Genomic DNA, 24102 nt, shown 5'->3' on the forward strand with positions numbered 1-24102 from the left:
GTAAAATGCAAAACTTTATTTACCCTAAGTTAATCAGGGGAATTATTATCTACCTATTATTTCTACACGTCTATGTAGGGTACAGAGTCACGATGACTTGTCCAGGCATATCCCTGTATGTACTACTAATATATTTACTTTTTTATGAAAAAGGAATTGTGATGACATAGTAAAACTAATGGAACAAGACCTCAGTCATATATAAAATTCCACTAGATAACAGGATTGATGTATGTACTACTAACTCCAAAGCAGTCATAGTTATAAGCCTCTCTTTGGATCAAAAAAACATAAATCTTCAGAGACTTATTTAAAGATCTTCATAGCAAAGAAAATTTGTCATTAGCTTATATAGATCCAACTAAGTTTTATAATGTAAAAATTCTCAATATATATTTATTCAGGGACATCAAATGATATTAATTAGCAATTGTCGAAAATAGCCTCAATTTTGGAATTAAACAAAAAACAATCATGTGTCTTATTGGATTAAGAGATACAGAACTTTTAAGGAGAAATGAGTTCACTACATGGAGTCACTGACTTTAGGTAAGCTATCCTGATGGCAATGATATAAAAAAGTCAGGTAGACATGACCTGGGAACCAGAGGACAGGTTATTACGTACTTCTAATAAGTCTTTCAACTAAGAAAGGCAGGTTTTCATGGGCAATTGGATAATATGTAGGCTTAATGATGGGGGAAGAAAAAAGAGAATGCATTAAAGCAGATCTATCAATATGGTTACTATAAGGACTTCTGAAAAAATATTTTAATCATCTAATTCTATTACCATTCCTTTAGGGGCCAAAATACCTGTCCTCAATAATCAAAGTGCTATCAAAATCACCACACCTAGTTTTATAAATAGATGGAAGCTGAAGGTTGGCAATAATTATAGACCCATCTGATAAAATAACAAGTTAATAATATTTTTAAGATGCTTAACCATGTAAAAATAGTTACCTGTTCAAAGACATCTTATACCAGTGTGACAGCCGAGCCAGCAAAAGACCTTTTATTTCAACTCCCCTTGAACACACTCACTTTCACACCTTAATGGGGCATCTGACATTCATAGTATCAAAATAAGTCATATCATCCAAAATATGAAATACTGGAAGGGAGTCCTAGTTCTATAATCCAACATGCACAGCAAGAGAAATTTCCAGACTAGTAAAATAGTTTCTAGAGCACAAGGAATGCAATTACACAGCTAAGGAGTTGGGTTCTTCTTTCACAGCTACTGTTCCTAAGTAACAAGAGAGCTTCCTAGTCTACTTTGATAAATACCATGCCTTTAAAAAATAAGGACATAAAATGGCTACCAATCCAGACTATTCATATACTCTTTTCTGTAAATTTCAAATTCCCTATCCTTTTCCACACTCAGCCAGGTCAGCTGAAAATTTGCTGGAGAAAAGAACCATAAGACATAAAATGGCACTAATATTTTCATAGATATTGAAGATTCTTGAAAATATTACCTCAATCAGTGGATGTAAGATGAATAAAGAATTGAGAAAGGAATGCTACTATTTTAAACATTATAGAAAAAAGAAGAAGGTACCATGTTTCTTTGGTATGAAATTTTGTAAAATGATGCACTAATGTAAGTTGATAGCTGAGAGATCTCCATATTGTAACTGAAGGGTATCAATTCCTGCTCCAGCGCCATACAATTACATTTTTTAATCTCTTTTGTTTTTTTCTTTTTTTTTTTTTGGCTTAAAAAATTTACTTTAAGTTCAGGATACATGTGCAGAACATGCAGGTTTGTTACATAGGTATACATGTGCCACGGTGGTTTGCTGCACCTATCAACCTGTCATCTGGGTTTTAAGCCCCTCATGCATTAGCTATCTTTAAATGTCTATGTCCAGGTTTTAAATTAAGAGTCTGACATTGAACAAATGTCAAGATACTAAACTTGGAAATTAATCAGAGAAGTATACCAGATGTATCATTACTATACAGCATAATAATTTGCTTAAACTATAAAGGCATTAATTTGTACCTGGATATTTTGAAATCTACTTTCAAAAGTTATTTTATTTTAATATATAAATGCAAATTATGTTAAACAGAGATATAAATGTACTCATTGTATATTTTCTTCTTTATAAAACCAATGTCAATTATGTGAGGAAAAAGAGATCAATGGTTAAGACTGTGCTCTCTAAACCAAGGTGTCCCCTAGGTGATATTCAAATTACACTCAGAATGGCTGGGAAGGGGGGACAATCAAACTATACTAGATAGATTTTTGTGACTATTATGGTAGATAACAAAAAGAACATGAAATAAAGGCACGAAATAACATTAGTCACTGCAATGGTCTGAAAATGCGCTACAAATTCTCTGATAGCACTCGCATTGAGAGGCTGGATCCCCTTCAATCCAGAGAGACCTCATGCCTGCCTCAACAAGTAGAGCGCAGAGAAAGTGATGTAATGAGACCTAGAACACTTGTTCTAGGTGCCACCATTTCCAATTTTCAATTAGCCAGTGGCATTATCCCAATTCAAGTGCCAGACTTGTGCCAGATGATTCTAGCCTCCAGGAGTTTAAATCACCTTTAGCTGTTCAATTTGAGACTCTCAGCTCGGGACCCAAATATCATACTGGAGTGATCTATACATATCACCCAAATTTATAGCCCACAGAAGCTGTGAACACTATAAAATGGTTATTGTTTTATGCCACTAAGTTTTATGATGCAGCAGGTGATAAATAGAACTCTATGTCTTATTAAGACAGCTGAAAGTAAACTTCTGAGAAAGATGCAAACTTCCTAAAATAAAATGCACTGCCCTTTCATGATCTGTCCCCTGCTCATCTGTCCAGCCTCATGTGTTATCACTCTTCAAGTCCAATTATATGTTCACATTTAACAACTTGTGTTTTCCATGGGAAACTCTTCTCTTAAAATCATCCCACCTTGAGTTGAACAACGAGAACCCATGGACACAGGGAGGGGAACATCACACACCATGGCCTGTTGTGGGGGTAGGGGGCTAGGGGAGGGATAGCATTAGGAGAATTACCTAATGTAGGTGATGGGTTGATGGGTGCAGCAAACCACCATGGCATGTGTATACCTATGTAACAAAACTGCATATTCTGCACAAGTACCCCAGAATTTAAAGTATAATAATAATAAAAAAAATCATTCCACCTTTATCCTATACTTCCTAGAGTGTCTTTTTGCCATTTATATACTTAGCAAAGTTATCTATCTTCAAATTTCAGTTCAGTTATTACTGCCTCTGAAAACCTTTCTCACTACACTCTCTTCAGCCTGAAATAAACGCACTTTTTCTGGTAAGAGATTTACCTATATTTTTTGCCTCTCTCTTCACTTACTGACTTTCTTGAAGGCAAGGACTGTATATTGTTTGCCTTTGAATTACATTTATGTCTTCAGTGCAATCAATATTTGTTGAATGAATGCACTTATGAACAAATAAAAGAATTAACATAAGAAGATAATTAGAAATGGAAAGCAAGATAATGTCAACTGTTGGTGAAGATGTGAAACTTTATGCTTGCAAGGTGGAGTATAAATTATATGAGAAATTAAGAAAAATTTTTGCCAGTACCTCCTTGAGCTGAAAATCAGCATACCCTATGACCTAGCAATTCCGCTTTCAGGTACGTGCTACCCCAAAATGATCCCATCTGTTCCTGAAAAGTCATATAGTAGTATATTCAAATACTGGTATTGTAAATAGCTCAAGGTGAAAAAGAACCAAATGTCTATCATCAGAAAAATGAATAAATTGTGGCACAGTCACACAACAAGATTTCATAACAATGATGTTCTATGATGCATAGCTACATGCAGCAATACGGATTTCACAAACTTAATGCTGAATGAGAGAAACCAGATAAGAGTATAAACTATTCATATGTGAGATGCCATATACCTGTTACTTATTAATGTTATAAACCAAGAACAGTGGTTACTCTGGGGGAAGAGGTTATTAACTAGAATGGAATGAGGTAGCACTTCTGGGGTGCTGGTAATATTCAACAAGCTACACATTTATCAAACTATATGTTTAATATACACTTTTCCATATGCCTACAATATACCAAGGAAGGGAGGGAGGGAGGGAGGGAGGGAGGGAGGGAAAGGGTAGGAAAAGGGAGGAAACAAACTAAACTCTTAACCAGAAAATCCACCAACCCCCACAAGGGCCACTAAGTAAAAGTGGAATCTCATCCTGAGATTTAACATTTAAAGTCAGCATGTATGGCAAAATCTAATTCCTTCAAAATTTCTCTTGAAAATTCCTAAATCAATCACAAACATGGGCATCTATGTTTTTCCTTAAATGCTTCAATGTACCAGATCTTTTGACTTCTAAAGCAAGAGAATCCCCGAAATCAAAAGAAACATGAAGAATAGCCATCTGCAAAAGTTTAGGCATTCAAATGTTTCTGCCTATGAGATGGATCAAGTATAGGTTAGAAGGAGCAGTGGAGTTCTACAGCCATCTTTGTATGTTACATATATTGTGATGTGATTATACCACATAAAGGCATCAAGTAAACTTTTTTCTGCTTTCTAACTACAAGTTCTTCAGAATTACTTATTTGAATTCATCTATATATGATGGTTCATACATTTCCCAGAGCATCTCTCTATTATGAGAATATATTTCTTTTATGTAACATTATACTGGAATCATGCCAAGTTAGGTCTTTAATGTCTTGATATTATTTGTACTCTGGTTGCATTGCCATTGTTAGTTCAGAGAAAAATTCTGAACTCATCTAATAACATCTCTCTAAGTAAGGTAAGCAAATGTAGAAATGGAGCTACTCTGCAAATGAGTCATTTAAAAGGGGATTTAGCTCATGATTTGACTTTTATCATGAAGAGACATTTAGATTACGTCCCTACTTAAGATACAAATTAGAGTAAACTTCCTCCACAGCATACATTTAAAGGTTTCTAGGCCAGGCAGAGGGCTCACACCTATTATCATAGCAATTTGAGAGTCTGAGGCAGGAGGATCACTTAAGGCCAGGCATTCAAGACCAGCCTGGGGAACACAGCAAGACTCCTGACTCTATGAAATATAAAGATAAAATTAAAAATAGCCAGTGTGGTGGTGCTCAGCTATAGTCTTAGCTATTTGGGAGGCTGAGGTGAGATTGCTTGTATCTGGGAGGCTGAGGCTGTAGTGAACCAGTCTAGGTGACAGAGAGAGACCCTGTCAAAAGTAAAATAAATAAATAAAAGTTTTCTAATGCTATTTTATCAAGCTGAAAACTAGAAGTCAATGGAGTGGTCTGAAAAAGAAAAAAAGACAGAAAGAGAGAGAGAAGAAGAAGAAGAAGAAGGATGAGGAGGAGGGGGGGAGGAGGGGGGGGAGGACAAGGAGGAAGAAGGGAGGGAAGGAGGGAGGGAGGGAGGGAGGGGAAGGGAAGGGACAGAGAGTCCAAAATTTTCATTGGACTTAATCAAAGATGATTGGGACATTAAAAGATCCTACCTTACTGAGCCTACCCTGGAAGGTGTTTTTAATTTTCATATTAATTAAAAATAGGTGCTTATGGACTTTCTTTGATTACTAAGCACTATGACTTTAAAAGAGGATAGGCTATTAAATTCTACGTAATTTATTTTTTCTACAAACAGGAAAGTGCTGAAACTCAAAGAATCTCATGATATTATTAAAGACATTGAAAACACTTCCAAAATTTTCTTAGCGCTACAAAGGCAATTCATAATTCTTGACATAAAATCCAAGAAAAATGTTCAGGGAAGAGGAGAAGAAAAATGCAAGAGCAATAGCAGAATAATTTCTTAACTTTTAATAAACCACACTTATGCCAGGCTCTGCCTAGATTCTAACAAAGCCATACTGAAATCAAGGTTGAGTGCACATCCATGCACATGTGAGTGTGCATGAGTGTGTGCGTATGTTTACAGTAGTACATCAGAATCTAAAAAAAGGACATGTGTGGTAGTCCTAAATAGTTTCAAATATAAACTACATTTGATTTAGAAAGGAACACACGTCTCCTGTTCCTGTATTGAGAATCTGCTATAAAATGATAAGTTTGGCCAGGCATGACGGCTCATGCGTGTAATCTCAGCACTTTGGGAGGCTGAGATGGGAGGACTGCTTGAAGCCAGGATTTCAAGAATAGCCTGGGAAACATAGTGAGACCCCATCTCTATTAAAAAATATGTATATTTTACTAAATTAAATTTTAAAAATTAAAAATATTAAATAAAATGGTAGGTAATAACTATCATGCTACTTGTTAGGGCAGGAATCAGTTAAAAATAGCAGTCAAGCAACTTAAAGGAAATGCATTGTTTCTAGAGACAAGATAATGATCCCAGTAACACAGTAGTAAGAATCATTGAAATTTAAGGCGTAAATCTCACAAATCTGTTTCTTATTCATATTTATGTAAAACTTGCTTCAAGTAGCAAGACTAGTATTAATAAAATTAATAATAATCTTATTAGTTGGAGTATCACTACCAATGAGTATGGAAAGTGAAGAAATTGATATATAGGCCCTGGAAAATGGACGAATAAAAGCAGATGCCATCTGTGGCACTTAAGGAGAGGAACGAAGGCAGAGAGTGAATTCAGCATCTTCCACTGAAATATCCAGGTTCTCACACTGGGACTGACTAGGCAAACAGCTCAACCCACGGAAAATGAAGAAAAGCAGGGTGGGGCAATGGCCCACTTCGGGGAGACATGAAGCCAAAAGAAGCCCCACTCCCAGCCAGGGGAAGCGGTGAGGAATTATGTAACCCTGCCCCGGGGAAACCACGCTTCTCCCGTAAATATTTGCAACCTGCAGCTCAGGAGATCCCCTTGTAAGTTCAGGCTACTAGGGCTTTGGGTCCAATACACAGAGCTGTGTGATGTCCCAGCAGAGCAACCACTTAAGTACACACAGACACTCAGGAGTTTTGTATACTCTGGACCCGGGATTCCCAGGGAGGGTCACTACATACTCCTAGGAGCGGGGCTGAATACAGGGAGCCAAGCAGTGTTGTTCTGCAGGCCCCACTTCGAGGGCACTTCACAAGTTAAGACCAACTGGCTTGGAATTCCAGCCAGACAGTGCTGACAGGCTGACAGGCTCCGTCCACCTAAGAAGGACGGAGTTCCCCAGGGAAGGGGTGGTTGCCATCTCTGTGGTTCAGTCAACTCAATTTGAATTTGAAATAGAATCCCTGGATAGACCAATGACAAATTCTGAAATTGAGGCACTAATAAATAGCCTACAAACCAAAATAAAGCCCAGGATCAGATGGATTGACAGCTGATTTCTACCAGAGGTACAAAGAAGAGCTGGTACCATTTCTAGGAAACTAATCCAAAAAATTAAGAAGGCGGGATTCTTCCCTACCTCTTTCTATAAGGCCAGCATCATCCTAAATACCAAAACTTGACAGAGATACAACAGACAAAAGAAAACTTCAGGCCAACATCCTTAATGAACATCGATGCAAAAATCCTCAACAAAATACTGTTAAACCGAATCCAGCAGCATATCAAAAAGCTTATCCACCATGATCAAGTTGGCTTCTTCCCCGGGATGCAAAGTTGGTTCAACATACACAAATAAATAAATGTGATTCATCACATAAACAGAACTAAAGACAAAAAACAAAAACAAAAACACATGATTATCGCAATAGATGCAGAAAATGACTTCAATGGAATTCAATATCTCTTCAGGTTAAAAACTCTCAATAAACTAATGGAAAAGACTTCAAAACAGTAACAGCCATATATGACAAACCCACAGGCAAAATCGGCAATATCATGCTGATTGGGCAAAAGCTGGAAGCATTCCCCTTGAAAACCAGTACAAGACAAGGACGCCATCTCTCACCACTCCTATTCAACATAGTATTGAAAGTTCTGGCCAGGGCAATCAGGCAAGACAAAGAAATAAAGAGTATTTGAATAGGAAGAGAGGAAGTTGAATTATCTTTATTTGCAGATGACATGATCCTATACCTAGAAAACCCCATCACCTCAGCCTAAAAGCTTCTTAAGCTGAAAAGCAACTTCAGCAAAGTCTCAGGATAATCAATGTGAAAAAATTGCTAGCAGTCCTATATCCCAACAACAGGCAAGCACAGAGCCAAATTCTGAGTAAACTCCCATTCACAATTGCTACAAAGAGAATAAAATGCCTAGAAATACAGCTAACGAGGGAAGTGGAAGACCTCTTCAAGGAAAACTACAAACCACTCCTCCAAGAAATCAGAAAGGACACAAACAAATGAGAAACATTCCATGCGCATGGACAGGAAGAATCAATGTCATGAAAATGGCCATACTGCCTAAAGTAATTTATAGATTCAATAGCATTCCCATTAGACTACTATTGATGTTCCTCATAAAATTAGAAAAAAACTATTTTAAAATTCATATGGAACCAAAAAAGATCCTAAATAGCCAAGGCAATCCAAAGCAAAATGAACAAAGCTGGAGGCATCATACTACCCAACTTCTAGCTACGGTATAAGGCTACAGTAACCAAAACAGCATAGTATTGATACAAGAACAAACACATAGACCAGTGGAACAGAATAGAGAATTCAAAAATAAGACTATCCACCTACAACCATCTGATCTTTGACAAACCTGAAAAAACAAGCAATGGGGAGAGGATTCCCTATTTAATAAATGGTGCTGGGAGAACTGGCTAGCCAAATGCAGAAAATTGAAACTGGACCCCTTCCTTAAAACATATACAAAAATTAACCCAAGATGATTAAAGACTTAAATGTAAAACTCAAAACTATAAAAAGCCTAGAAGGAAATCTAGGCAATACCATTCAGGACATAGGTATGGATAAAGATTTCATGATGAAGACACCAAAAGAAATCTCAACAAAAGCAAAAATTGACAAATGGGATCTAACGAAAGAACTTCTGCACAGCAAAAGAAATTAACATCAGAGTGAACAAACAACCTACAAAATGGGAGAAAATTTTTGCAATCTATCCATCTGACAAAAGTCTAATATCCAGAGTTTATAAGGAACTTAAGCGAATTTACAAGAAGAAAACAACTCCATTAAAAAGTAGGCAAAGGACATGAACAGACATTTCTCAAAAGAAGACATATAGGCAGCCAACAAACATGAAAAAAAAAAAAAAGATCAACATCACTGATCATTAGAGTAATGCAAATCAAAACCACAAAGAGATACCATCTCACATCAGTCAGAATGGTGATTATCGAAGAGTCAAAAACAACAGATGCTGGCAAGGGTGTGGAGAAAAAGGAATGCTTATAAACTGTTGGAATGTAAATTAGCTCAACCCTTGCGGAAGACAGTGTGGCAATTCCTCAGAGACCTAGAGGCAGAAATACCATTTGACCCAGAAATCCCTCTACTGGGTATATACCCAAAAGAATGGAATCATTCTTTTATAAAGATACACGCATGTGTGTGTTCATTGCAGCACTATTCGCAATAGCAAAGACATGCAATCAACCTAGATGCCCATAAATGACCCACTGGATAAAGAAAATGTGGTACATGTATACCATGAAATACCATGCAACCATACAAAGGAATTGGATCATGTCCTTTGCAGGGACATGGAGAGACTTGGAAGCTATTATCCTCAGTAAACTAATGCAAGAACAGAAAACCAAACACCACATTCCGCACTTATAAGTGAGAGCTGAATAATGAGAACACATGGATACATGGAGGGGAACAACACACAGTGGGGCCTGTTGGATGGAGGTATGCGGGGGAGGGAGAGCATCAGGAAGAGTAGCTAATGGATTCTGGGCTTAATACCTAGGTGATGGGACAATCTGTGCAGCAAACCACCATGGGACACATTTATGTATGTAACAAACCTGCACATCCTGCACATGTACCCCTGAACTTAAAAGTTGAAGAAAAACAAAAGGAAAGAAAGTGAAGAAATTTCAAGAAAAGGCCAGGCGTGGTGGCTCACGCCTGTAATCCCAGCATTTTGGGAGGCTAAGATGGGTGGATCACCATCTTAGGATGGTGTTTGAGGTCCAGGTCAGGAGTTTGAGACCAAACATGGCCAATATGGCGAAACCCCATCTCTATTAAAAATATACAAAAATTGGGAGTGGTGGGGGGCACCTGTAATCCCAGTTACTTGAGAGGTGGAGGCAGGAGAGTTGCTCGAACCTGGGAGGCAGAGGTTCTAGTTAGCCGAGATTGTGCCACTGAACTCTAGCCTGGACAACACAGTGAGAATCTGCATCACAGACAAAAAAAAAAAAAAAAATTCAAGTTAAAAAATATAAGAGGGGGAGAAAATGTCCCTAGGGACATGCCCTGCTTATTGACATATTTCATTCAAAAGATAAGTCACATTTCCAGATAACTTCTTATTTTCCATATAGTTGTTAGTAACTGAATCTGGAATAGACTTTCTTAGTTAGAAATACAAAAACATAAACAGAAGCTTTATTTGCTTCTTGGACCCTCATGGAAAGAGCCTGGTGGAGAAAAAAGAAATTATGTTATAATTTGAAAACTAGATATTACCATAGTTACATATGGCACTATAACCCCCTAAAGAGTATGTATCTTAGTCATTTTATTAGCAATAAATCCAATAATTAACACATGGTGATCCTCAAATATGTTAATCAAATCAATGAATATATAGGGTTTTTATGTTAATAATAAAATATTATTATTTAAAGTGACTTAAAGAGAAGGTAGAGAGACAAAAGTCTGGTGATATTTAAAACAAACTCTTTTATTTTAATATATCAGAAACATATTATAAGAATCAAAGAGAACACACAGATTCAGCAAGAAGGCACACTTCCATCACCCAGCAGAAAGATACATGCTGCTAATAATAAAGGGTGTTCATTAAAAAAAAAAAAAAAATCAGAGTGTCTTACACTGTTCCTAAGCCATTCAGTCAAGGCATTGGTAACAACAAAACACTTTATTCTCAGTATAAAAAAAGGATTATCAGTATTAATTGTTAAAACTCGCTGTAGATAAACTAGATACTTAAAAATATATAGGCAGATAAGGCAAGAAAATAGAAAATTTAAGTGTTAGAGATTACTCTTTAAAAAGAATTATGATACATTTTTTGTGTTCATCTCAAAAGTAGCTTCATATAATACCATAGGCTCAAAATGATGAAAGGTCACTGATGTATTGCCAACTCATTTTTATGAGATAAATTCAATTATAATTGCTGTGACTATTCCAGCCACAATGTAGACATAGAATCCAATTATCTATTTCATTTTCATTTATACCTCATGGGCTAGATCATTTATCATGTTTCATGATAATGATCAGAAGACACATGGAAAGTGATTTCTGGAGGTAACAAATTACCTTCCATATTAGCATAGCTTACAAGTTCCTGTCAACAACTACTATGCATAAATATGAGGTAATTAAATTTACAATGTGAAGGAGTGTTTGATATGCTACTTGCTTCCTTCACAGCTGCCAAAAATCTGGGTTGCTAAGTGCAGCAAAACCCTTTGGTTGCAAATCAGGAATCATTATGCCCCAGAACCCCAACAGGTAGATGGTGTGCTCGGGCTCAAGGTGCTGAGATGCATCTTTCATCATCTGGTATTATTACTTCTTGCCACCAAGCCATCCATCATTACTGCTGAGACAGTTTGAAATGATTGTCCTGGACTCTCACATTACTGCTCCTTGAACTCTATCTCATCCATCTTTTGCATCATTCCTGATTCACAGCTAAGTACCCTCTCCCTGGTACAAAATCAAGTGTGAACTATAGTGCCTTTCACCTACAGTGCTTCTCTAATAGTGATTGACTTCTCTTTATTATGGAGCTACTGTTCAGAAAAGACTATCCATGATTGCTGATAGTTGATTTTTAAAAAATCAGATGTACAGAATTCAATAATTGTAGGAAAATGCACTCTTTTACATGCAAGTTAGGCTTCAAAATTGCATTAGTATTTCTATTTGAATATTTATCTATAAACCTCAGCAACACAAACATAGACAAAGACAGATACAGATGCCTCTGAGTGTACAGATATACACACAAAGAAAAGATAGCCTGTACCATATATACAAAAGCAGTGTTTCAATCTGAAAATTATTAATCAGAATTTCAAAAACGTTTCACAGTAAAATTCAAAACCTTAAGGTATCTAATATGTTGAAATTATAAAATATGTTTAAGTGACACAATGCAAACAAAAGAGGGATTTAAAGTTAGATGCAAGAATATAAGTGAAAACTTCCTTTAAATTAAGTATTTTACCCACCCATTTTTCCCCTTTTCACTGACGCTAAGAGAACCTTCAAAATGATACCGGTAACACAGTGGTTGGTGTCCCATAAACTATCCAAGACTAAAGGTTTTAATTCAGCTCCATCTGAATGTTGTTATAAAAGTTTAATAAATCAAAATGATCAAAATGTTCTCGGTGGCAGATTGGGATTCAGTTTCCAATTCAAATTCTCTTTAATATATGGCTTTTCTGACATCTCGCATTTCTACCATCCATGTTGAATTCCAAACACCCTGCTTTACATCATTACCATGCATCAACCAGTCTGATCATGGTAACTGCTTTTTAGCAATCCTGCACAGTACACAGAAATGCCAAATTGAGTGGGGATTTTAACACAGGAAGATTATGTCAGGTGGGAACTCTTTATCTACCCTTAAGTAAATATTTTCAAACCACCCACTACAGTGAATGACATTCTTTGAGAATGAGAAATGCTGTTAGCCAAAAGTCCTACACCCTCAAAAAAAAAAAAAAAAAAAATTCCCTCTCCCAACCCTTTAAAACATTGATGTAGGAAAAAGGTCCAGGAGCATTATTATCAGGAGCAATAAAATTCTGAAGAGAAAGTAGAGAAGCCTGTAGAGAGTTTGCTTTATTTCTATGAAGTAAAAAGTTTTACAAAGAAGAGGAAAAAGATTTCCACTTAACCGACAACCACAATACAGTCAGGAATCTACATGAAGCAGTGGGGGATATATTTACACATGATATATCTTACATGTGTTTTTATATGCAGATAATGTCAGCAATAAAAAAGACATCATATTTAACTGCCTGGTTTCTCTTTCTAAATTTTCCATTTAGTTAAAAAACTCTGCTTTCATCCAGAGTTTAACAACATGAAAAATTCCAATAATATAGGCTAAAGGCTATGAAATGGAAACTTAGGAAATACAAATAATTTCTATGCACTAAGCACCTATTGTTCAATTCATCCTGTATTGAGTCTTTACTTAATGCCCTATGATTAGTTTAAGGCTTACCCACATTCCTAAAGATTTTAAAACTGGATATGTTCCTAGCACCCCAATCGAAAGTTTACAATTAAACTTAACATCTATGCTCTCAAATGAGTTCTTCTACAAGGCTTCCAAATCTCTGACCATAATACCACATTTTATCCAATATCCCAAACAAAAATCTAGAAGTCTCCTTTGACTTCTCCTCCTACTGTCATTACACAATGCTTTAACAACATTGCTGCCTAATCTCTCATCCTTGACTCACTCTTTCTACCATAACCACCCCCCCAGGAACACTTATCACTTATCATCTCAAGTTTTTAAAACTGTAAGAGCCCCCTTAACTTACTCCCTAAAAACGCACCATTTTTCACATCATCTGGTATCCTGGTTTTCTGAGACAGATAATATGTAAGTAACCTACTTCAAAACTCCTAAAGGTTCCCAAATTAAATAACACAATGCATTTATATTTCTTAGTCTGGCACTCAAATTGTTCCACAGTAAGGCCTCAAAGTACAATTTCAGGATCATCTCAGATGTTTTCAGTGGAAAACACTGTGTTACAGTCAATATTTACTGCTAGTTCACAAGAACATGTTTTCCAGTGCCAGTCCCTCTACCCAGAATGCCCTTTACTTATCTTCCACTATCCAAATGCTACCCACCCATCAAGAGTCCGATGGAACTTCCCATCCTCCTCAGCACATCCCCTGACCATTAAAAGGCAGCCACGAGGCTGCCCTCCTCATTCTACACATTAAATTAATGTCATTCATATGGCACTTTATACCTCACTATTTTTGTTTTTTTGACAATATTTGATGAGACCTGCTAGACTTTGATCATATGGCACTTTATACCTCACTATTTTTGTTTTTTTGACAATATTTGATGAGACCTGCTAGACTTTGATCATGGTATTGGCTACAGAGATCCAATCATGAGTGAGCAAAAGGAAAGGGTCCCTAAGTACATCAGTCTCATGGAGGAGACAGATGTTATGAATGCAGTTATATTTTGAAGGAGCAGGGCGATTAGAAAAAGCCAAGACCCTAAGGCATGAGAGATCATGGTATGTTCAAGCAAGTGAAAGAAAACCAGTGTTGCTAGAGTTTAGTGAGCAAAGGAGAGTCTTATGAAGGACTGAAGGGGGTGAGCCCAGCTAAAAGCCTAGGAGCAAGCAGGGCCTTGGAGCTGTGATGAGGCAGCTGGAATTTATACCGCAAGAACAGGAAGCTGCCAGTGCCAGGGGGAGCATATTCTGACTTACTGTGTCATACAGTCACTCTGGCTTCTGTGTGAAGACTGCCTTGGAGAAGGTAAGCGCTCATGGAGGGAGATCAATAAGTAGGTTTTTTATAGAAGTACACGAAAGAGAAGATGGTGACAGAGACAAGTGGTGGCAGTGAGAATAAAGAAAAGTGTGGGGCACTCAAAGGCTATGCAATAAAATATGAATAATGGAATCTATTTATATACATATTACAAACAAATTTCAGACATACAGATTTCTATTCACTGCATTTCCAACAGCACAAAAATCTTTGAGACCATTGTCTTGTTATGCATATACTTACTGATAGTAGGCATTACATAAAGATCTTTCAAAAACTTTGACCTAAATAACTCCGGAGGGAAAAAAAAAAAAAAAACAGTAAAACAAAATCAATGAATTCTCTTCTGTACTAGAAAATAATTGCCATTTGGCCTTTAGGTATTTTTGGGGAGGGGGGGTGGGGAATAAGAAGAAAGCTGAAAGGAATAAGAATGTAAAAGCGTGCATCTATTCAAGAAAAAATACGCGAGGGTGGAAAGAGCAGGAAGTCTAATGCCCAGAGACAGAAGTATACTTGGAAGAGCTGGCTTTGCCTGCTGTGGATCAAGGAAGGAGGTGAGTGATAAAGAACAAATTTGGAGTGGCAGTCAGGGGATATTTCATTTAAGGTCACTTAGAACAGGAAAGGACTGTGATTTCTTTCCCCCCTTAATGTGAAGGGAAGCTGCTGGAGGAGGTAGCATGGCAACATGAGAGTAGCCATGGTACCTCCATATGTATAAAAAAGACTAATGAAAATCCAGGGGCAATCAGCAATACGTAAATAACCAGGTGGGTAAAATTTCTTCCTAACGAAGGTACAAGTAATTACCCACTTGTTGTTTTGTTGTTTAATACAAGGACAGATTCTGTGTCATCATAGCTAAATCTATGACTCCAAATCAAGCAACAATAAAGAAAAACAACAAAATATTTTCTCAGTTTAGGGCTCAGAAAACAGAAACTGGAGAGCAAAAGAAAGTTATGTGCCTATAACTAGGATAAATTATATCCTAAAGTGTAAAAGTCACTGTATTTATATACCTTGTAAGAGATGAGAACACATCTATAGGCCATAATTTCTCTAAAAACAAGTATCAGAGCTAAAGTAAAGGCTGTACAAGAAGAGACTGTTATATATTTATATTTGAGGAAAGCCGCCATATTTTCTGCCATATTGTTTAATTTCTGTCCAGCTCTCCGTCCCCAAATTCTCACTTTTAATACTGAAATGTTACAATATTTCCCTTTTTTTCTAAAAATTAATAATCATGAACTAAACACAATCTATGCTGAGGAGTGACAAAGTATTATTTATCTGTATTCATTTGTGTTGACCTTATACTTGGTTTTAATTCTTGTCAGATTAAATTATTTCCTAGAAAGAGGGAAAACATCATTTATCTTAACCCAGATGGGAAAGCAAGCAATTTCTGTGGTACTGTCATAAACCTTGAACAAGCCGGTTTTGATCGACACATTAATAAATAATTACATATTATTATTTGCTTTATTTGTAAGGCTTCTACATAACATTTTATGCATTTTTTTGTTTTCTATATATTTCCATGTTTGTATTCTTAGTAACAGTCAGGTTCCTGATCATGCTTTACTGGTCAGCAGAATGTATATTAGCTAGCTTTTTAAAAGATGTACTGCTTAAGTGGCAAATAATTTATGCTAACTGCAAGGCTAAACACAAAAACTCACCTGTAAGTCATATAGTGGTAGAGAACCCTGCTATTAATGACTCTCTTGAAGATGAAGTGGAGGGGAGAGTGGGAGAGACTCAAGAGCTCAAACTAATGAAGTAATGTTCCACTATAACACTTCTATTGCCATCTTTACTCATTATGCCACTAAACACTCTGATTTATCTCCCTGCCCTCACTGATTGATTCCAATTTGTCAACTATAGAGCTTCTGTTCAATTAACATTCTATAAGACTCTCCCAGTGTAACTTTTTAAAGCCAAATTAGTGCTTAATAAGGGGTTTCAATGAAATAGTTGCTATTTCATTGCAGTTAGAAAATAGGTAGGCTATTTTTTATTTGTTAGGAAACATTTTTTATTCTTACAGAGTTTAAAATAAAAACCTAAGTCAAAATTCTGTGTCATGATACTCAATAATTCTACATTTCCTATAGAATTAAATTATGAGATTCTTAAGTACTGAGACTATGTATGCGATTTTTTTGGCATTTGTCTTTATTGAATACTTAACATCATAATATGCACTTGCCTATTACCTCATTAAGAACTCAATAAAGGCTGCTAGCTGATTTTTCAATGAAGTTGCAAATAAACCCAGAAAGACTAAAAAATCTTAGTTCAAATGGACACTGTTTCTTTATTTTTGGTTTGGGGTAAGAGAAAGAAAAATGATTAACAGATAGGGGAATATAAACTACAAAGACACTCGGGCCATGTAGTAGATAGGAGTCCCTTGGTAGATGGAAATGGGTCCAAATTACATTTATCACAAACTCCAAGAGAAGAGAATTGAAACTTAGAAAACGTGTACAGGCCTACTGTCAACAATCTGAAATAAAATTCCCTTGAGTTCAGCACAAATAATTATTAATGCTGCAAATGATTCTGCTTCCTCTTTGATCCTTTTCAAATTCTTAAGACGAAAGCTTCATCAAAAGCAAACCCCCAATATTTACTCCAAAGAGCAGTGACCAGTACCCTACCCACTCAACACACAAATTGCCTAGGAAAATAAACTGAGAAACCTTTAGGGAAAGAACTCTCATCGCATTTTTATTTTAAAAACAAACTGAAAGAAAATAAATAAAATGAAAAAAAATCAACCTGACAAACACAACTGCTGCACTTTACTATCCTTATGGAGTAGCTATAATGAAACTCAGAAAAGGAGAAAATTAATAGAAAAAAGTATTCGGCATAATGGTGTACAGAAGTGGATCAAGTAGAGTTTCAGTAATTATATGAAGTCCCAGTCAATATTCATATTAGATTTAAAAGCCATAACTTTTCTACTACTCTTAAATAAACATAGATACTATCTTTTTTTTAATGCTTTTCAGCTTTGAAAATGTATGTTTAATGGACTATATGAACAATTCAAATGAATGTCTAGTTTCTGGTTGCACCAAAATATACTATCTGAAATAAGAACATCTAGCACTCTTTTGCTCATTCAGAATTTAAATATGTACCAGACATCTTGAACACTGAATCACCTGAATTACAAGTAGGTAATATGAATGAGAGGAGACTCCAAATGTTTCTTTCATCATACTCAAGGGGAGCAAAGTAAAATTTTTAAATATGAGAGATTTGGAGACTCCTCCAAATTTGACACATTTGGTATCCACTGGCTGCATGGGCTTTTTTAAATATTTAGGGGTTTTGGGGGGTAAAATTAGTATGTGATTCAGTGTGTTCTGAAATGTTCATTATATTTCAGTTTTTAGAAAACATAGCTGTTTAAATTACATTCTCCAAGATAATTCCAAACTTCCTGTCAAGATGACCAGTTTTCACAATAGAAGAAAAGGGATCTCAAGTCACCATTAAGAAAAAGGATCTTTATATGAATTCATGAGCCTAAAAGCTGTGCTAGGGAAACTAGTTAAAAATCAATACTGCATGGTATTAAACAGCTTGCTAAAGGTCTCAAGCTAGAAATTCCATGGCCCTTAGCCACCAACTAGCAAAAGTACTCATAAAGTGTTTTCCATTTCCCAAATGACCTTGCTTCTTATATAAAAACACCAAAAAAATTCAGATTTAATTTTATGTACAAAAAGATTAGAGTACCGGAATAGAATACTGGTCAAATCAATATTATTTTTCAAATGAAAAATGTTTACACCAAACTGAAAAGTCACCCTTAATAGCCCACTTGAGAAAGGAAAGAGTCTGGTGTAGACACCACAATTGTCATCATCACTTCCTTTATGCCAGCAAACTAAAAATATGTGGTTCATTGCTCATCCCCTACATATGCCAGGATCAGTCCCACTCCTCTGATTTCCGCTAAACAATTTTATTTGTTGATTTTGAGAAAAGTACTGAATTTCTCCATGTAAATATTGTGCTAGGTGCTGAAGCAAACAAAGATGAACAAGACAGGCTCTGATAGGACATAAACTACAATTACAGTAAAAGCAGAATCTGAAAAGTTCTAATAGGTTTTGAATGCTTTCCTTCTTCATATGCATAGTAAATAACTGACATAAAGCAAGTGATTCCATGAACAGTTCACCATTGACCAAATAAGCTACGATCCTACTGATTACCTATGACTCATACTGTTACTTGACTTAGTATGGTAACACCCTTCTCCAATAGTACCATATTCCAAACTCTGTATGTCCTTCAGGATTAAGTTGTACCTTCTCTTGACATTATTTCCTCAGTTACTATCTTATCTGAATAAAATAAACAACTAACTCTGAGTAATACTGTTTATGCTCTGGAGTCCTGTGTACAAAAGCTCTCTACTGGACATACTAGTTGTTTATCCAATAACCAGTGATGCATTATTATTATTATTTTGATAGTTGTGGTAGGTACTGCCCTCTTTATCCCTAACTGGATAAGACCAAGGAAGCACGTAGTCATATTTCTCTCCTAAGACTAGGTGGTAGGCCTGGCTTAGGATAGAAGCCAAAATCATAGACTACAAAGTGAAGAACTGGAAAGAACGTGGATCTTTAATGACTTCATCAACAAATCCTGAAGCCTATCCTGTACTACCCAGTCACAAAAGTTAGTAAATATTCTTATGTATAAGCTAGTTTATATTGTCTTACAACGGAATGATATCTGTTTGAATTTCTTATGATGTTAAACACCAATTCTGAATAAGGTTGGGTAACTACCCTGAGTAAGGTTAGGTAAAGTGATTGATATAACCCCCATTTATAGCTAGAGGTCACTATTATTCATTAGGAACAGACTAAAATATTAACTAAATACTTCTGTGTCCAGAGCATTTTGATAATGACTAGTAATTGACACTAAAATTTAAAACTCAAGCCATTAACAATGACAAACCAAAAACTGTGCTTTCAAACTGAAGTACTTAAAATGTAACTGTAGTTTCACAGGTAAAAATGATAGATATAAAAATATAACAATTTGGAATAGAAATTGAGTGTGAGGTGTAGGAATCAGAGAATTTTATAGAAGTTTTACTTAGGTCAGCTGGTTTGAGATGTAAGTGGGTCTTCGGTTTAGACAGATGGAAACAGATGGAGGAGATCACAGCTAAGGTGAGGATTGGCAAAATAATCTGTAGCATAATTAGATTACAAAGTTGGTGCTTTCAGTTTGAAGCTTGGTGCTTTCAGTTTGAAGCTTATAAACACTACTTCGACTTGTATTTCAAATTTTTTACACTTCAATTTTGTAAAACACTGAGCAAAAATATCTGCTCTTCATCTCATCTCTATAAAAACTTCTTTGTCAATAGAGATTGGCCTCCATAAGCTGAATACATTATCATTATTCAAAATGATCAGGAAGCAATGCTAAAGTCATAGCAAAGTAATTTCTGTTTCTCCGTACTTTTTTTTATTCTTCTGGCTGTGGGAAAACATAGATCAATACTCTTCAGCATGAAAATTCTGCAGTGAAATTTTCATTTGTAACAAACAGCAACAAAAAAGCCTTAAGCATGCCCTGTCACTTTCAGTTTAGGAGAAAATGCGCTAATAAACTCTTACCCTTGGGTCATCTTTGACAACAGGCAATACCATGCCAGCTCTTATTAAAGACTATTCATATCACTGCCCCAAAAATTTCCTTTAAAATTACCATCTTTTGTATCCATGTAACAGGATGTCAGCTTTAAAAGTGCCAATGAGAGATAGGACCTGTCAGCACAGTTAATTCTCAGCACTGTTTCAACACCAGGACAGCTGACCCCCGAGGGTATGTTTTTGGTTAGTAATATTTATTTGGTGGTTATCTCTACAAACAAGAAAACTTATTCCTCTGTATTGGTTTTCAAATAAAACAGCAAGCAAAGTATCACCTGTACATATTAAATATAGAACAACCTAAAGTGTGTTGAAAGAAAAATAAAATTGTCAAAACTATCAAAATATATTTCTAAAATGATAGCAGACTCTGGATAACAAATTCAAAATGCCATCATCTTTCAACTCAACCTTTCCAACATAAAAATCACAAAACTTATGGCAGGACTTTCTTTAAAAAAAGGAAAAATAAGGCCGGGAGTGGTGGCTCATGCCTGTAATCCCAGCACTTTGGGAGGCTGAGATGGATGGATCACAAGGTCAGGAGTTCAAGACCAGTCTGGCCAACATGGAGAAACCCCCTCTCTACTAAAAATACAAAAATTAGCTGGGTGCAGTGGCACACATCTGTAGTCTCAGCTACTTGGGAGGTTGAGGCACGAGAATCGCTTGAACCCAGGAGGCAGAGGGGGCAGTAAGCCGAGATCCTGCCACTGCATTCCAACCTGGGTGACAGAGCGAGATTCTGTCTCAAAAAAAAAAAAAAAAAAAAAAAGGTCAAAATTTTCAATGAAATTTAAGGATCCTCTTTCTTATAAATTTTATTGAAATTATTATTATTATTATTTTTTTATTATACTTTAAGTTTTAGGGTACATGTGCACATTGTGCAGGTTAGTTACATATGTATACATGGGCCATGCTGGTGCGCTGCACCCACCAACTCGTCATCCAGCATTAGGTATATCTCCCAATGCTATCCCTCCCCCCTCCCCCCTCCCCACCACAGTCCCCAGAGTATGATATTCCCCTTCCTGTGTCCATGTGATCTCATTGTTCAATTCCCACCTATAAGTGAGAATATGCGGTGTTTGGTTTTTTGTTCTTGCGATAGTTTACTGAGAATGATGGTTTCCAATTTCATCCATGTCCCTACAAAGGATATGAACTCATCATTTTTTATGGCTGCATAGTATTCCATGGTGTATATGTGCCACATTTTCTTAATCCAGTCTATCATTGTTGGACATTTGGGTTGGTTCCAAGTCTTTGCTATTGTGAATAATGCCGCAATAAACATACGTGTGCATGTGTCTTTATAGCAGCATGATTTATAGTCATTTGGGTATATACCCAGTAATGGGATGGCTGGGTCAAATGGTATTTCTAGTTCTAGATCCCTGAGGAATCGCCACACTGACTTCCACAATGGTTGAACTAGTTTACAGTCCCACCAACAGTGTAAAAGTGTTCCTATTTCTCCACATCCTCTCCAGCACCTGTTGTTTCCTGACTTTTGAATGATTGCCATTCTAACTGGTGTGAGATGATATCTCATAGTGGTTTTGATTTGCATTTCTCTGATGGCCAGTGATGATGAGCATTTTTTCATGTGTTTTTTGGCTGCATAAATGTCTTCTTTTGAGAAGTGCCTGTTCATGTCCTTCGCCCACTTTTTGATGGGGTTGTTTGTTTTTTTCTTGTAAATTTGTTTGAGTTCACTGTAGATTCTGGATATTAGCCCTTTGTCCCATGAGTAGGTTGCGAAAATTTTCTCCCATGTTGTAGGTTGCCTATTCACTCTGATGGTATAATTTAACAAGTAATACTGCTGGAACAGCATTGTAATGTAGTTGTCTCCAGGTAAGGAAAACCAGGCTTTGATAAAATAATAAAATCTACTTATCAATTAAGATAAAAAAAAGATATCTAGTAATGACAAAATGATTCTCTTTTAAAATAAACAGGCAGAAAATGTTCGCATGAAAGAAGAAACTATACATATAAAGGGAGCACCTGGATAAAAGCATCAACAGGTCTTCTACAATCTTTTGAGAAATACATCAAGAGTGACTTTTCTGGAAAAAAATGTATAGATAACTATATAGAACATATATAACTATGTATTATACATCACTGTTATTCAAAAGCATTCTAGGTACACTATTAAGATACCATCTCCTTCACTGGTTGCAAATTGTGAACGCATATATGGTAAAGAAGATCCAGTGAGCATGATAATTCAATAGCACACCCATGTTCCTGTATCCATAGCATATTAATCACCCTGAAGATTACCCAAGGACACCTTCAGGCTTTCAAAATTAGGCTCAGGTGAGAGAGATGCTGGAATGGGACTTAACAAAGATGCATGTGTGAACATGTGATAAATTGTTTCTCTGCCTAAATATGGAAGTCAAATACTATCATATTTTCTTAATTGAAACTGTGATCTCATGAACTTGTGTAGGTGATATGAGCTGAATACGGAGACATCAGACAAGTTACACTGAAAATAGTCATATTTAATCTATAAAGTTTTTTTAAAAAATGAGCGATAGAGTCTTCCAAGACTAAAGTTTACAAGAGGTTGATCGCATCATCCAATAATGGTAATGCGAGGGAAAACTGTAGTGGAAAAGAATGAGCTCACCATTAAGAATCAAGAAACAATGGGTTCTATTCTGGCTGTCAATCATTAGATTTAATTTGCTCTGGGTAAATTATCATAAAGTCTGAATTTCAAATTTCTTTTCGTTAAAAATATCAAAGGTTAAAGTATTAAAAACAAGACAATATTGAATAATATATGTAAAAGATATTTGATGCCAAGCATTATAAAATATGGACATATCTCATATTCTCCTTCCAGCCCGTAGGCCTCGGCATGTGCTGTGTTCTCTGCTTGCTGGTGTTTCTTTCTCTTGCCCCTGACTCTACATCCATACCCCTATTTGGGCAACTTTCTCTCAACCTTCAGATCCTTACTCAAAGAAAACTCACTTGCAAATGCCTTCCATGATAGTTTTACAGTCTCAGCCCCAGTTTAGATATTTTTGCTAAAGTCTCTCACACTTCTCCTCGAAGAGACTTAAACAGGTTATGATTATTTTCATTTGTGTCAATATTGACTGATGCTTGATATCCTACTCAACGGAGCTGCTTTACCTCTAGATTTTCATATGGCTGAAGTCTCTATTTTTATTTTTAAGCTTTCAGCTCAGTTGTTACCTTCTCAGAGTGGTAACCTTAAGACTGGTTCCAGAACACCTTAACTAAAATATCAATTTCCATCGTTTTGTGTCTATTTTTCCTTCATAGCACATACCATGACTTGATACTACATTTTTAACACCTGTCTATATAGTCTGCCTAACATAATTCAATATGATGCTCCATGTGGGTAGGGATATTGTATTACATTTACAATCGTATCTCTAATATCTACAACCTAGAACAGTGCTTACAATATAAGAGGGACTCTATACATCTTAAATGAATGTAATATGTGTTTTGCACTTGTACTTTTCCAGTATTCACTACAAATATGTACTGATATGTCATAATCCCTGACATTCTTCTAGTAACTTTAGTATCCAAGAATATTAGTGAGGACTGTTTGGTAGTTCTAACTTTCTAAGATTCTATAAGAGACATGCATCAGTGAAAATTCACTATTGGGTTTTGATACCAGTAAAATTTGTAGGACTATATGGAAATAGAAACTTGGACCTTGACTTCATTGCCACAATGCTTCA

General features: G+C 36.1%; 1 protein-coding gene across 13 annotated transcripts in view; it reads right to left on the minus strand.

The window, feature by feature from the left end:
* PTPRK (protein tyrosine phosphatase receptor type K) overlaps window positions 1-24102 on the minus strand; it is a 559129-nt gene that overhangs the window by 233266 nt on the left and 301761 nt on the right. The window lies entirely within an intron of this gene.

Source organism: Pan troglodytes, chromosome 5, assembly GCF_028858775.2.
Source record: "Pan troglodytes isolate AG18354 chromosome 5, NHGRI_mPanTro3-v2.0_pri, whole genome shotgun sequence".
Classification (NCBI taxonomy): Eukaryota; Metazoa; Chordata; class Mammalia; order Primates; family Hominidae; genus Pan; species Pan troglodytes.